The 10,526-nt window shown below is 44.3% G+C and overlaps 1 pseudogene; it reads left to right on the top strand.

Moving 5' to 3' along the window:
• The first annotated feature begins 8,079 nt into the window (after positions 1-8,079).
• Positions 8,080-8,198, top strand: LOC124725502 (annotated as a pseudogene).
• Positions 8,199-10,526: the final 2,328 nt, after the last annotated feature.

Here is a 10,526-nt window from a genome sequence, read left to right as displayed (position 1 = left end):
ATAGACATTTTTGTTACAAATGACTGTTCCTGTCACATCTCTGAATTTTGACTACTCTTCCTGGGACACCGTGTATGTGCAGGGGGTCCTGTTGATAGCTGATAGTAGCTTATCTTAATGAGTAGTTGGTGATGCGAGAAGCTGCAGACCAATCATAACCTATGTTTTATGCGGGTAATCTTACACAAGTCTGACAATGAACGCTTTGAGTGCGATATCGCTAAACGCCAATGATGTTTACTGCATTCGACGCCCCACATATTGTTTACCATGCAACCACAATATTGGCTGCTAAAAACAACGGGAGGCGGGACTGGACGCATCCAATGGTGATCAAAGCATGAGGCTACACAGCGTAGTTCAACTGCTTAGTCGATGAGTGATTCACAACATTGCTACGTTGCTGGTGGTGTCGATACAAAGAAGAGCAATGGAAACAATAAACTAAGCAAAAATTGTATTATACAACAGCTGAGGCTGAAGATGACATTTCGTCAGAAAGGAACCAAGGAATTTCGCAGTGTGAGAAAGAAGTAGCAGATGATACATTAGGGTTCCTGCATGGTGAGTCAGTAGAATGTGTGGTGTCGTATACGCTCGACTGTGCGGACAATGCACGTGAAGAGTACAATGACGACGATACGTGTTTAATAAGTGAAAGTGATACTGGATAGGTGTCGAGCCATGTAGTTCATCATCCTTGTCGGATAGCGAGACATAAATCCCGTCTCCAGGGAAACGAAGTAAAGGACAACTATCGTCCAAGGAGGGGGTAGTAAACTTAATTACGTACATGAAAGATCATCCAAAGCATAGAAAAAAATATTATGAACAAATATCGAATAAGCCCACAGCAATACGACTGTGTAACGCATAAGAGAAACTACCGATATTCAAGGGAGGATAAGGTACACTTGTTACAAAAACTGATGTTGCGCGCATCAGGGATGCTCGATACATTTTACAAGATGAGCTTGGTAGTGACCTACTATGTTATGCTCACCAAATTGCGTGCGACAGATACTACAGTGATCTCAAAGGAGCAGCGGATGGTTGCATAACTTTAACAGTACTATAGAACTGGAAGACGGAAGATTACGAAATTTCAAACAAAGCTTCAACTTGACTGTGCACAGGAAAGTGCGGAATCGGTCCGAAAATTTGTAGATGAGATAAACAAACTTGGCCCATCGTTCAGTAAGGAATTTGTTTTCAACTCCGATCACTCGAAATTGGAAGAGAAAATACACTGAAAGGAACCCTGGAAATTAGAGGTACCAAGACAGTTGTATTAAAATCGACTAACAGCAGTACTTTAAAGCATTCGTATATAACTATGTCAACTGTTAATCTCGATGGTAAATGGGCTAGAAAGTTATTTATTGAGAAGTTGGAGGTGCTCTGCCCTCTACGATTCTTTTTCGTGTGCATGGCCTTCCAAGGGCAACAGGGAATATTTACTTCACAACAAGCAAGAGTAGCAAAACTATGGATGGGCACCACTTTTGGCCGATAGTTGGTCAAAATAACTTGCTTTTGCTTGATTCTTGCTCTGCGTATAAAAATCATACTCCTTTACAGCGAACTTTCCCTCCTGAGGACACAGCAATTCATACCACCTGGGGCCATTGGAAAAGTTCAATTTGTGGTTGTTTGTTTTTTTTCCGTGCCTATAAAACGTATTGGGCATTGCCTTCAGCTACGCCTTAAAGGACAGCTAATTTCAAAATGGTTCAAATGGCTCTGAGCACTATGGGACGCAACACCTGTGGTCATAAGTCCCCTAGAACTTAGAACTACGTAAACCTAACTAACCTAAGGAAATCACACACATCCATGCCCGAGGCAGGATTCGAACCTGCGACCGTAGCAGCTAATTTCACGATAAGCTCCACGACAGACAGTTTCGCATTCGGTTGCATGCATGTTTCATCATCCTGTTACATCGATATTATTCTATATGCATTCTACACGGTTTGTAACTCCCAGGAGTTCGCCTCCGATCTTGAGGGTGCGAATCTTTGTGCTCACTGTGGTGCGCCACTTTACATTCGGTGCTCCTGGTGCAAGTTTATAGTTTGTTTTGTACATATCTTGAAATGTCGACGATATCTATATCGTGAAGAATAATACATACACTCCATAGAAGGTTGATTCCATAGAAGGTTTATCTCTGCAGCTCCCGGACACTCATTTTCTGTTGCCCTCCTGACGCACAAGGTGAGTCAAATGGTTGAAATGGATCTGAGCACTATGGGACTTAACTTCTGAGGTCATCAGTCCCCTAGAACTTAGAACTACTTAAACCTAACTAACCTAAGGACATCACACACATCCATGCCCGAGGCAGGATTCGAACCTGCGACCGTAGTGGTCGCGCGGTTCCAGACTGTAGCGACTAGAACTGCTCTGCCACACATGGTGAGTCATAAAATATTTTCTCTGTCATAGTTGTTAACACAATACTTTCAAAGGAACCTTAGTGAAGACTGGACTTGCGATCACGCGCTTAAGGGGTTCCTTGTGCTATGTCCTGCAGTTAATTGCGGAAGCTGTATTTCTTGTTTTCCATGCCTTTGGTCAAGGTCCATGTATTGTAATTATTATTCTATTTGCCCGATTCTTTGTGTTGGAGCAAGGTTGATTTTAATTTTGTTTCATTGTATTGAAGGCATTCAGTTGTTATTGTCTTGTTTGCGCCCTGTGTTGAGAAAACTATATTGGGCTGCATATACGTTCTGTGTAAGTGTTATTGCTCTATTGTCTAGAAGAACTTATGTTTAATAAATTAGTTGTTAAATTGAGTGCATGCATGCACAACTCCCATCCCGAACCACACTTAACCCAGTGCCACGAGCTGCAATATGTATTCCAGTAGAATACTGTTCTTTTGCGTCTTTCTCTGTGCCACGTGTCAGATTGCTATAGGTGAGCAGTGGATTTTTCTTTATTTTACTTATTCTTTCATTCACAAATCTGTATTATTGGCAGACTAGAATGTCATATCACATGCATAAGGGGGAAAGTAATGAGCATCATAAGAATCACTAAAGAACAGCTCTCTCACTCTTCAACTAAACTACCAAAGTACTAAAACCCAATATGCAGCAGCTCAGTGCCAGAAATCGTCGATGCCGCCACTAACTCAAGTGAATGCATAGCTTCTCAGATACGAGTGTTTGCCAGAAATTAATGCATTGCATATTTTCTTTTACAATTGTTTATTGAACGCAATGAGAATTACACACACGAAAGAATGGTGTTTTATCTGCACATCCTATTTTTGCACGTAATCTCCATCCCTTTCTATGGCCTTCCTACAGCGCGAAACAAGGGCATGTATGCCCTGTCGGTACCAATTCTTGTCCTGGTGAGGAAGCCCGTGCTTCACTGTGTGAATCACCTCCTCGTCGTCCTCAAAATGTCTTCCACGAGTGGCATCGAAGTAGGGTGACAGCCGTGGATGGTCTTCCCGTTATTGAGTAATTTGGGTGCGCCCAGCTAGAATTTGTTGAAGTATTTAGTAGTTGTTTTTAGACCTCACGTCGGAAAATGTGAACATATTTCCATTCCTGTGGTTTTTATCTATTTTTTGAAGCCGTTGTGTCTTGGTCATTTGGATGTGCTTGTGAGCTTTGAAGTTCCTCTGCAGGGGTCCTTGTTGATAATTTCAGGGAAACTGGACTTTCAAAGTGACGAATCTTTGTCGTCATTTGCTGAAGTCAACGAATGACAAATATGTTAAACGAACTGAATGGGAGTCCCATAGCGGCGCAGTCAACAATTCATTTATGGAAGCTTTTGAAGATAGGGCACTGGGGACGGGTTTTTGAAAACCTGCCTATTTTTAGAGGTAGATCGACGATACATTTATGGTGTGGCCACTTGGAACAGAAGCTCTTAACCATTTGCTGGATCATTTTAATCGTCTTCATAGCAGCATCAAGTTTACGGTAAAGATCGAAAGGGCGTATTGATTTACAGAAAGGACGCTGTGACTCTGAGACACAGTTATATAAAATCAACGCGTATGTATCGGTATCTACATACACCGAGTTATCATCAACCGTACCAACGCACGAAGGCGCTGAGGACGTTGCCAAGAAGAGCTTACGCCTTCTCAGGCACGGAAGTCTTGACACGAGAAATGGAACACCTTAATTTCGTGGTCAAGCAGAATGGCTACACTGACAAACCCATTCGTCATCCATTCGCGTTCGGACCTTCACCAAAATAGGTGGAAGCTGTATGTTGACCGATTGCTGAGAGCGCAGCTTGAAAGATGGTGTAACATTCATTTAAAAAGATGAAATAACAAACTTTACGATTACGTTGAACGAATGTCTGATCTGTGGAATGAGTACTGAACTCGAATTGTCGTGTTGCGTGTTGTAAGTACAAGTGGTGTGTTTACTCTGTGTTATTGTTAGCTAAACTTAACACGAATTTGCTGGGTAATGCAACTCCCAATACCAATAAAGAAATGCAGTCACTCCAAAATACATTCAGCTCCTTAGACGCTGAATCCTCTGGCCCTGTTCAAAAATGATAACCTTGGTCCCTGTCACATAACACTAAATTAAATTGTCTTACCTCTAAACCAGCAACGGTAGAACGCGACATATTTTGGTCTCTCACAAAAAATACACTACTGGCCATTAAAATTGCTACACCACGAAGATGACGTACTACAGACGAGAAATTTAACCGACAGGAAGAAGATGCTGTGATATGCAAATGATTAGCTTTTCAGAGCATTCACACAAGGTTGGTGCCGGTGGCGACACCTACAACGTGCTGACGTGAGGAAAGTTTCCAACCGATTTCTCATACACAAACAGTAGTTGGCCGGCGTTGCCTGGTGAAACGTTGTTGTGATGCCTCGTGTAAGGAGGAGAAATACCTACCATCACGTTTCCGAGTTTGATAAAGGTCGGATTGTAGCCTATCGCGATTTATCGTATCGCGACATTGCTGCTCGCGTTGGTCGAGATCCAATAACTGTTAGCAGAATATGGAATCGGTGGGTTCAGGAGGGTAATACGGAACGCCGTGCTGGATCCCAACGGCCTCGTATCACTAGCAGTCGAGATGACAGGCATCTTATCCACATGGCTGTAAGGGATCGTGCAGCCACTTCTCGATTCCTGAGTCAACAGATGGGGGCGTTTGCAAGACAACAACCATTTGCACTGACAGTTCGATGACTTTTGCAGCAGCATGGACTATCAGCTCGGAGACCGTGGCTGCGGTTACCCTTGACGCTGCATCAAAGACAGGAGCACCTGCGATGGTGTACTCAACGACGAGCCTGGGTGCACGAATGGCAAATAGTCATTTTTTCGGATGAATGCAGGTTCTGTTTACAGCATCATGATGGTCGTCTCCGTGTTTGGTGACATCGCGGTGAACGCACATTGGAAGCGTGTATTCGTCATCGCCATACTGGCGTATCACCCGGCGAGATGATATGGGGTGCCACGTCTCGGTCACCTCTTGTTCGCATTGACGGCACTTTGAACAGTGGACGTTACATTTCAGATGTGTTACGTCCATTGGATCTACCCTTCATTCGATCCCTGCGAAACCCTACGTTTCAGTAGGATAACGCACACCCGCATGTTGCAGCTTCTGTACGGGCCTTTCTGGATACAGAAAATGTTCGACTGCTGCCTTGGTCAGCACGTTCTCCAGATCTCTCACCAACTGAAAACGTCTGGTCAATGGTGGCCGAGCAACTGGGCCGTCACATTACGCCAGTCACTACTCTTGATGAACTGTGGTATCGTGCTGAAGCTGCATGGGCAGCTGTACCTGTACACGCCATCCAAGCTCTGTTTGACTCAATGCCCAGGCGTATGAAGGCCGTTATTACGGCCAGAGGTGGCTGTTCGGGCTACTGATTTCTCAGGATCTATGCACCCAAATTGCGTGAAAATGTAATCACATGTCAGTTCTAGTATAATATATTTGTCCAATGAATACCTGTTTATCACCTACATTTTTTCTTGGTGTAGCAATTTTAATGACCAGTATGTATAAATACGCTAGCTGCAGGGTCAGCAGTGTGCAATGCTGGCCATAATACTTGAAATGCTCATGAAATTCTTTTGGCTGATAAACGAGAACATTTAGGAAAATCCAACTTCTTTAAAAAAGTGTATGACCTGGACAGGGAGGCGGTACTGATTATAGTGAATTACTAACACTAAGTTTCTTTAGCAAAATTATATTGCAAGTTAAGTTTGGCTTTTCAAAAACATCTGAACAGTTGAAGTCACGTTACTCACAATTGATTCACAAACAATGAGATTTAAACAGCAAGTATTATCTAACCTCATTAAACTAGTATAAATGCAAATTATCAAATTAAATATAGCTCTGTTAACAAATCTTAGAAGCATTACAAAAATGAAATATCTAACTATCTATTATCGAAACAGTTTAAGTACATTCTGGGGTCACTCAACAATTACACATTATTAGCCATGCCATCTATTCTAATGCGCATGCAAAAACAGAAATCATAATTATTTAACATCTTTACCTTACTTGCATGAAGACTTCTGCTTCAAGTTCAACAATACTGACATACCTACATTAATCTTACACTTGGTGGCTTCACACAGCACACCACAGAAACTGCCTACTCCATCGTCTTTCCCTCACAGACAGCCAGCTAAAACTGTGCGCCCAGCGCTCTCTTACTTCAACACTACAATCTCAGACGAGAAGCAGTATCTTTGGCTCTACGGTCGAGAACAGTCAGTGATCCGCATTATGAAGCCTATCAGAGACATACATCGTTTGTAAAAAATGAGGACCTAAAATCACTGGATGTATCAAATCATATATTTGAATGGCACTTCAATTTCTTAAAGCGCTCCAACTCAAGCCTGGATTAAACCGTTTTTTGCGATTGCCGAGTATAAACGTAACAGAAGAAGACCTGTCCATTTTTATATATGTGTTTCATTATTAAACGTGAAAACAATTTGCCAGATAAACAATGTATTCCGTGGTTTAAAGTACCGACTTAACTTTTTAATACGTGGAGGACGCTGGAAATCTATTACTTTACAAGTATGGCCTCCAAAAGTTCAAATTCTGTGGTATTCTTTAACTGAGTAACGTGGGAAATGCCACGATGGGTAAACTGCTAGTTTATTATAAACCTTTTTTGTACAGAAGACTCAAGGAAAAATAATATATATATATAGAACATAGTAAACTATGTCTTACATTTAGATCAGTTTCAAAAACAGTTAGGTGTTCTACTACACTGTAGTGGTAAAATTGAGTAAACTGGAATATGTTTTGTAATAAATATTTACTTATCATCATTCCTTTGTCTTAATAAATGACAATACGACAATATTGATGAATTGCTTTGAACTCTCTTCAAAGTTATTCCTCTTCTGAATAACTTCATTATTATACCAGTACCGGACTTTAACTGACTGTTGCGTGGCATTCAACTGTTAGCCGCCGGCCTGTTGACCACCTCTGCTTCAAACTTATAGCAATACGAAACATATTTATGTTTATCTAACACGGTCGTAGTCATACCAGCACACGTCATTAATATCTGAGGTATTGTCTTTTTAATGACTTCTGTAAGTGGATTTGATTTATTACCATATTATTAAATCCTGAAAAACATTAATTGTTACTGCACAAGAGATTTTAGTATGTGTAATTAGCTAAGCTTTGATATATTCGTTCAGCGGCGTTCAGCGAGTTAATTTATAGCCTTCAGCAAAAACAGTGGTCTCTATACCAGCTGGACGTAGAACTCTTATCTCAGAGCATGGGACTTTGGCATGCCTGAAGATTCCTGTCATCTGCATAGTCCGTCATGCTGTAGTTCGACAAAAAGAGTTCTGCAAAAACAGTGGTCTCTATACCAGCTGGACGTAGAACTCTTATCTCAGAGCATGGGACTTTGGCATGCCTGAAGATTCCTGTCATCTGCATAGTCCGTCATGCTGTAGTTCGACAAAAAGACTTCCATCGGTCTGTGCGTGTTAAAGAATTCATCACAAATTTTTGATTTTAACTTTGTATCATATCAACATACGCAACGGCCTTGCCGCAGTGGATACACCGGTTCCCGTGAGATCACCGAAGTTAAGCGCTGTTGGACGTGGCTGGCACTTGGATGGGTGACCATCCAGGCCCCCCATGCGCTGTTGCCATTTTTCGGGGTGCATTCAGCCTCGTGATGCTAATTGAGGAGCTACTCGACCGAATAGTAGCGGCTTCGGTCAAGAATACCATCATAACGACTGGGAGAGTGGTGTGCTGACCCCACGCCCCTCCTGTCCGCATCCTCCACTGAGGATGACACGGTGGTCGGATGGTCCCGGTAGGCCACTCGTGGCCTGAAGACGGAGTGCTTTTTTTATCATATCAACATGGTACGCAATAGGCTGATGTGGGAGTAGAAACGAAAAGTATTTTCATTTTACGTTCTCGTAACGTTTCGTAGCAGCCGTTTTGTAATTCGTCAAAAAACGAAATACGAATACCTTTGGCCGGCAGCGCTGAAACAACTGGAATTCGACATCCAGGAAGTCTAGAGATCACTGAGCAAAAAACCTGGTAAGAAGCCACCGAGATAATCATAATCCTTGATTTATTGGCAGTATCCAGCAATTTCATTACCATAAAAGCGAGCAGTTTTCTCCAACTTAGCTTCTCTGCCGACAAAAGAACTTGCTGACCGAATTTAAAGTGATTCTAACAGAACATCATTGAAATTGTAGCTGCTTGCTACGCGTTGATTACAAAATTTCGAATACGGTCTGACAGATTAATTGTGATGAAGGGTGACTGCCCAAGCTCCATTCCTCGGAACCAGGGGACTGTAGCAGCGCACTTGGTTCGGTAAAGCTGATCTAGGACGAGAAATTCCCGTGTTTGCAAAATATTTTCACATTGTGAGAGAATGTACAATGGCCAGACAATTCACACCATTCATGACATGTGAGTTGAGCACCATCGCCGCTCACCATTACTAAAACGTGAGAAAACGGCGGTGACGGAGCCCTGTCTAAGCGGGGGCACGGAATGATGCTTTATGAAACATACACTCCTGGAAATTGAAATAAGAACACCGTGAATTCATTGTCCCAGGAAGGGGAAACTTTATTGACACATTCCTGGGGTCAGATACATCACATGATCACACTGACAGAACCACAGGCACATAGACACAGGCAACAGAGCATGCACAATGTCGGCACTAGTACAGTGTATAGCCACCTTTCGCAGCAATGCAGGCTGCTATTCTCCCATGGAGACGATCGTAGAGATGCTGGATGTAGTCCTGTGGAACGGCTTGCCATGCCATTTCCACCTGGCGCCTCAGTTGGACCAGCGTTCGTGCTGGACGTGCAGACCGCGTGAGACGACGCTTCATCCAGTCCCAAACAGGCTCAATGGGGGACAGATCCGGAGATCTTGCTGGCCAGGGTAGTTGACTTACACCTTCTAGAGCACGTTGGGTGGCACGGAATACATGCGGACGTGCATTGTCCTGTTGGAACAGCAAGTTCCCTTGCCGGTCTAGGAATGGTAGAACGATGGGTTCGATGACGGTTTGGATGTACCGTGCACTATTCAGTGTCCCCTCGACGATCACCAGTGGTGTACGGCCAGTGTAGGAGATCGCTCCCCACACCATGACGCCGGGTGTTGGCCCTGTGTGCCTCGGTCGTATGCAGTCCTGATTGTGGCGCTCACCTGCACGGCGCCAAACACGCATACGACCATCATTGGCACCAAGGCAGAAGCGACTCTCATCGCTGAAGACGACACGTCTCCATTCGTCCCTCCATTCACGCCTGTCGCGACACCACTGGAGGCGGGCTGCACGATGTTGGGGCGTGAGCGGAAGACGGCCTAACGGTGTGCGGGACCGTAGCCCAGCTTCATGGAGACGGTTGCGAATGGTCCTCGCCGATACCCCAGGAGCAACAGTGTCCCTAATTTGCTGGGAAGTGGCGGTGCGGTCCCCTACGGCACTGCGTAGGATCCTACGGTCTTGGCGTGCATCCGTGCGTCGCTGCGGTCCGGTCCCAGGTCGACGGGCACGTGCACCTTCCGCCGACCACTGGCGACAACATCAATGTACTGTGGAGACCTCACGCCCCACGTGTTGAGCAATTCGGCGGTACGTCCACCCGGCCTCCCGCATGCCCACTATACGCCCTCGCTCAAAGTCCGTCAACTGCACATACGGTTCACGTCCACGCTGTCGCGGCATGCTACCAGTGTTAAAGACTGCGATGGAGCTCCGTATGCCACGGCAAACTGGCTGACACTGACGGCGGCGGTGCACAAATGCTGCGCAGCTAGCGCCATTCGACGGCCAACACCGCGGTTCCTGGTGTGTCCGCTGTGCCGTGCGTGTGATCATTGCTTGTACAGCCCTCTCGCAGTGTCCGGAGCAAGTATGGTGGGTCTGACACACCTGTGTCAATGTGTTCTTTTTTCCATTTCCAGGAGTGTAGATTCATGAG

The sequence above is a fragment of the Schistocerca piceifrons genome, chromosome 1 (assembly GCF_021461385.2).
Source record: "Schistocerca piceifrons isolate TAMUIC-IGC-003096 chromosome 1, iqSchPice1.1, whole genome shotgun sequence".
Taxonomy (NCBI): domain Eukaryota; kingdom Metazoa; phylum Arthropoda; class Insecta; order Orthoptera; family Acrididae; genus Schistocerca; species Schistocerca piceifrons.
Note: the sequence above shows the minus strand (reverse complement) of the source record. Positions and strands in the feature narration are given on the sequence as shown.